This window comes from Trachypithecus francoisi, unplaced genomic scaffold, assembly GCF_009764315.1.
Source record: "Trachypithecus francoisi isolate TF-2019V2 unplaced genomic scaffold, Tfra_2.0 Lachesis_group7, whole genome shotgun sequence".
Classification (NCBI taxonomy): domain Eukaryota; kingdom Metazoa; phylum Chordata; class Mammalia; order Primates; family Cercopithecidae; genus Trachypithecus; species Trachypithecus francoisi.
This window is the reverse complement of record NW_022681472.1, coordinates 77,556,321-77,562,309: the sequence shown is the minus strand read 5'-3', so window position 1 is coordinate 77,562,309 and position 5,989 is coordinate 77,556,321.

Genomic DNA, 5,989 nt, shown 5'->3' with positions numbered 1-5,989 from the left:
GAGACACTTAAAAGCAAATTAGAAACTCAGTGTGTGGGGGTGGAACTTGTTAACTCTGAACTCACTACTTGCAAGGTAATTTGGCCGATCTGCTTCTCCAGGGGAATTCTGTTGTTGGCTCTGCTATATCTTTTCTAGGAGTATATAGACTTCCTAGAGAGTTGTGCTTCAGTCTCCGACAAGCAGTGTTAAGTCTGGCTTCTCATGCTCTGAGAACTAAGGTCCTCATATTCAGTGTGTTACCTCTCACTTAATCTTTCTGTGTTCAGTACACTGTCCCTGCCCTCAACAGTGACGTATATGCCCCACTCTGCTTCATTGTTTCCAAGAATTAAGTCTTCAATAGTCTGGGTTGGGGAGGGGCAGGATGAGGGGCCAGGGGAGGGTCTATCCCCTTCTTAAACATGCTTCCCACCAGTCATCGTGTCAACAGACTCAACTTCCCACCCATGTCCAGTGGTCCCCTGGGATTCTGCAGTGAAAATTGGGCTTATTCTCATTGTCAGCTTGGGGTTCAGCTTTCTCAGGTCTGCTAAGTGAGTTATCACTGGTTCATCTGCTTCCTAGAGCTCCAGATTTTATTCCTTTATGTTCTTTCTGGTTATCTTTTTCACTGAGGTTTAATGCTTTAAAAAAATTTTCCAGTCAGGCGCAGTAGCTCATGCCTGTAATCCCAGCACTTTGGGAGGCCAAGGCGGGTACATCACCTGAGGTCAGGAGTTTGAGAACAGCCTGGTCAACATAGTGAAACCCCGTCTCTACTAAAAATACAAAAATTAGCTGGGCATGATGGCGGGTGCCTGTAATCTCAGCTACTTGGGAAGCTGAGGCGGGAGAATCGCTTGAACCCAAGAGGTGGAGCTTGCAGTGAGCCGAGATCAGGCCATTGCCCTCCAGCCTGGGTGACAGAGTGAGACTCCATCTCAAAAAAAAAAAAACTTTTTTCTTTGCTGTAATATTTATTGGAATTTCTAGGAGGGAGCAGAAGTAATGTTTATATTCCATCTACCACTTTTATGTGGAAGTCTATAATATCCTCTTATAGCATTGAACGATTTTATGGTGAGGGTGAGAAGATGTTTTAGCATGTGGCTGAAAGGAAATTAAAACAGCATTTTCAGAATTGATAATAGATATAGGAAGTTGGTATGGCTGCCTGTTGTTCTCTTAGATTAAAGCAGAGATCCTTGGGAAGAATTAGTGAGAAGGATGTCTTTTGAAAGCTTGACCAAAGTTTGGATTCCATTTCATACTTAGAGAAAGAGAATGAGGGATATCTGTATTTAGGAAGTAGTGCACTGGTGAGTTTGTGGAGACTCTATGCCAAGAACCCAGTTCATATTTATAGGAGAGTTTGAAAACCGTAGGTCATCAATTCCTAGGCAGGTAACAATGCTAGGGCCCCTACAAACTTAACTGCAGTCAGGTTTTGACTTTTACATTGCAACCAACACCCATGGATCATTGATCTCTTTTTCAGGGGTGGGGTGGGGTAGGGCCTGTAGCCATGGGATTTACTGTGTTAGCATTTGGACTGATGCTTTTGGGTGTAATGAACTGTGACTTGCTGAAATGGTTAGGGAAGAGGTTTATATAAAAGTCTCCTAATTAGCACCACAATGCTGGAAAAGGAGAAGAACAAAATTATATCAAGAGACCATGGGCCATTAAAAAAATTTTTTGTTGAAATTCATAACTGCTCTGAACTACTGCTACCACCACCACCACTACTACTTATAATGGCTATTATTTATTAAGCACCTATGAGGCTTCCAGCACCATTCTAAGTAATGGGCATACCTTCCCTCATCTGATTCACAAACAAAAATGTATGAAGTAACATTTGTACAGATAGTCAATAGCTAAGTGAATAACAATAACTAACACTTATTAAAAGATGACTATATCCCACTCAATCTTCAAAGTTCTTCATATGCATAACTCATTACAGACTCATAATAGCTTTATGAAATCAGTTCTTCATGATCACTATTTAATGGACAAAGAATCTGAGCCTCAGAAGGTTAAGGAACTTCTCCAAGGTCAGCTCTGGCAGATTTGGAGATGACCCAGGTTTGTATTACTCTTCCTATTCTACAAATAAAAGGAAGTGCCTGGATTCAAGAGGAGAAAAGCATATACCACATTTTGGGGAAATGGTAATAGAAAAAAGAGCTAAAGGCCACCAGAGACACAGTCTTCTCTCTCAGAGTTTGGCCAAAAATTTGCCTGGTATCTGAAATAAGATAATGTATGAATAATCCTATGTAACATTTCCATAGTTCTTTGTTGTTTGGAAGGCATACTTATAGTCACAATCTGATTTGGTCCTCACAATAACCCTATGAAGTAGAAAATTCAGGGACTGCTGTCTCCATTTTATAGATGAGGAAACTGAACTCAAACATTGAAATAATTTGCCCACATTCATGCAGACAGTAAGTGCTAAAATCTCAGGCTTCATTTATTTATTCATTCATTCAAAACAAATACACTCTTTTGAAGTTTACCATGTACCTGACAGTGTCGTAAGTTCTGTGAATTTTAAGAGGGAGTAAGAAAAACTTCCTGTCCTTGTGAAATTTACATTCTAGAAGGAAAGACAGACAACAAATCAAAAAATAATTGTAAAATATATTAATTGGTAGTGATAGGTGCTATGAAGTAAAAATAAAGCAGAGGAAGGAGATAGCAGGTAGCCAGATGGGAAGAGGGAATGGACTATTTTAAACCAGGTATGCAGGGAATCTTCTCAGATGGGCAATATTTGAGCAGCGGTCTGTTGGAAGTGAGGGAGTCAGCCATACAAGTATCTGGAGGACAAACATCCCAGTCAGAGGGTTCAGGAAATTCAAGAGCCCTGATGTTGGAATGAGGTTGGCGCATTCAAGAAACAGAGAGAAAGCCAGTGTGGACTTCTCAGTGTCAGAAAAGAGCGAGAGGAAGGGAACAAGAGATGTGGTCAATGTGGTGAGCTAGAACTCAGCCATAAAGGGGTTTATAGACAAGATTAGAAAACTGGATCTTATTCTAAGTTAAGTGGAAGTCTTTGGAGGACTTGGAGTGGGGAAATGACATGATCTAATTTACCCTTGCAAAATATCCCTCTGACTACTATGTGGAGAATTTACTGGGTGGATGTTGGGGAGGGCGGTGACGTGGAAGTAGACAGTCAAGTGGGTAGGTATGTTCGTCGGGATTGGCTGAATAATGTCGCAGGAACAATGCTCCAGGTTTTGCAGGTCTGTTGTACATTATCTTCACTCTAGGACCCAGGTTGATGAAGTAGCCCCATCTGGAGCCATTGATGGTCTCATGGAAGAGACAAAAGAGATCACAGTGAATCACATGCTGCTTCTGAAGTTCTTCTGCCTGGAAGTGACAAACATCATTTCCATCACATTTCACTGACCAAAGCAAGACATGTGGGTATCCCTAGTATCAGTGGGGTGGGGAAGGAGAAGAAAATTCTTGGAAACCACAGGAGGTTATTGCAATGATCAAAGTAAAAATGAAGCCAGTGGCTGGGTGCAGTGGCTCATGCCTATAATCCTAGCACTTTGGGAGGCCAAGGCAGGTGGATCACTTGAGCTTAGGAGTTCAAGACCAACTTAGGCAATATGGTGAAACCCTGTCTCTATGAAAAATACACACACACACACATACACACACACTAGCCAGGCATGGTGGCACACATCTGTAGTCCCAGCTGCTTGGGGAGCTGAGGCAGGAGGATCACTTGAACCCAGGAACTCAAGGCTGCAGTGAGCTGTGATCTTACCACGGCACTCCAGCCTGGGTGACAGAGTGAGAACTTGTCTCAGTAAAAAATAATGAAGCTGGCTTGGTCTAGAGTGGAAGCAGTTGAGGTGGTAAAAGGACTTGCTGATTGAATAAATGCGGGGTATGAAAGATAGAAGAGTTTTAAGATGGACTCCAGGGTTTTGGTTTGAACACCTTGGTGAAGGATTTGTACTATTTGCTGAGTTGTAGAAATCTGTGGGAGGAGCGGTGTTAAGGGGGAAAATTAGGAATTCCATTTTGGATATTTCTAATAAGGGAAACAATGGATTTGAAGATAAAATGTGGGAGTCCTCAGCATGTACACTGACTTTGAAGTCACGGACTGGATGAGATCACATAGAGAATAAGAACAGAGAGAGGACACAAGAAGGCTGAAAGTGAGCCTGGGGCCTGTCAGTCTATATAGGTCAGGAGGAAGAGGCGAATCCAGTGAGGGAGAGACAGAAGAGACAGATTGGAAGAGAGGAAACAAAGAGTGTGGGGCTGCCTAAAGAGAAGGATCAACAGTGTCAGTTGCTGCTATTGAGTAAGATGAGGATTAAAATTCATTATTGGACTTGGTCAGATGCAGGCACTAGTGACTTTGACAAGGCATTGATGACTTTGTTACATGGTGGGGGTAAAAGTCTGATTGAAAGGGGTTGAGAAGAGCCTGAATGTTCTTCTGATTCCAAAGTCAACGCCTACCTTGTTTTTCTAAACTGCATAGAAAGTTCTCGTGTGCAGGATGCAGGCACTGAAAATGTTGTAGAACTAAATAATTTGTATCTCATTCTTGGAACCACTCAACCTAGGAGAGCAACTCCCTAAATACGTGAAGGCAACTACCTGAGCATAACTGATTCACTACCTTTTTTTCTGGGAGTGTGTTGAGTAAAATTTGAACAGAAATTATCTGTTTTTCCTTCTAAGCTCTAGGCAAAGTCTCTGTAAATGATAGGGCATGGTACAAATTTGTTAGCTCCCTTAACTACGAAGACATAAGAAAAGGCTGGAAATTAGGATTATGAAAAGAGGAAGCATATTGTTTACTGTCCAACTTCAAGTACAGGAAATAAAACCTTTTTCCGAGAGCAATACATTGGATTTAGTGAAGTAATTTTACTTCAGAATGATACTCCAAGGGGCTTTCCCAAGTAATAAAACAGACAGCAAAAACTCTGAAATAAAGTGAGAGAAAGGTGGGAAATGGAAAAGAAGAGGAAATATGTATCTATTACTGGGTGCATTTTTGTTTGGTCTGTAGGACATTCCTGCTGACAGCCATTTCTGGCTGTGTATGAGATATGCCATGGAGACATGGGAGGACCAGATGGCACTTCTGAGCTTCACCCTCAGGTGCTGATTTTATCCAAAATACACCAGGTTGGTAGGGCCAGGAAAACAAGACTTGAGGGATATTTTCTATAAACTGGAAAGACTTCCAACATCTTCCAAAGATTATTATGGTTCTTGACTCATAATCCTGTGCTCCCAGGCAAGCACAGTATTCCAGATATTTAATAACCAGTAAAGAAAAGGGCCTGAGTAATTGGAAGGAACTCCACATCAATCAGAATAGAGGCTGACTGTATCCAAAGTTTTAGATAAATACTACGCTTATTCCCTATGTTTAGTGAAAAGAGCATGGGTTCTACAGTTGGTAAAGGTTGTGTTCTTGGATGCCTCTTAGAATCCTTTGTTGCCCTGTGATTTGCTGAGCCTCATTTTCATCCTATCTAAATGGACGGAATACTATATCCTTGTACTATTTTGAAGATAAAATGAAATGTATTTCAGTTGTCTATTGCTACTATATAACAAATCATCCAGAAAGCAACAATGATTCACTATTGCTCATGATTCAGTGGGTCAAGAATGCAGGCAGGGCTCAGCTGGGCAGTTCTTCTGTTCTGCTTGGTATATGCTGGGAGTCACTCATCCAGCTGTGTCCATCTGGCAGCTTGGCTGGGCTGAGAGGTTCAGGAAGACCTCACACACATGTCTGGCACCTCCCTACTCCTTTACATGGCCTTTCTCCCAACATGGTGTTACATCATTCAGGAATCTGAGCTGCTTTATAGCAAGCTGCCTGATATCTTCAAGTTTCACTCCAGAAATGACACTGTGTCATTTCTGTCATACTGTACAGGACAAGGCAAGTCATGAGGCCAGGCAAGGTCCAAGGGGAATGGAAAGGGATCCT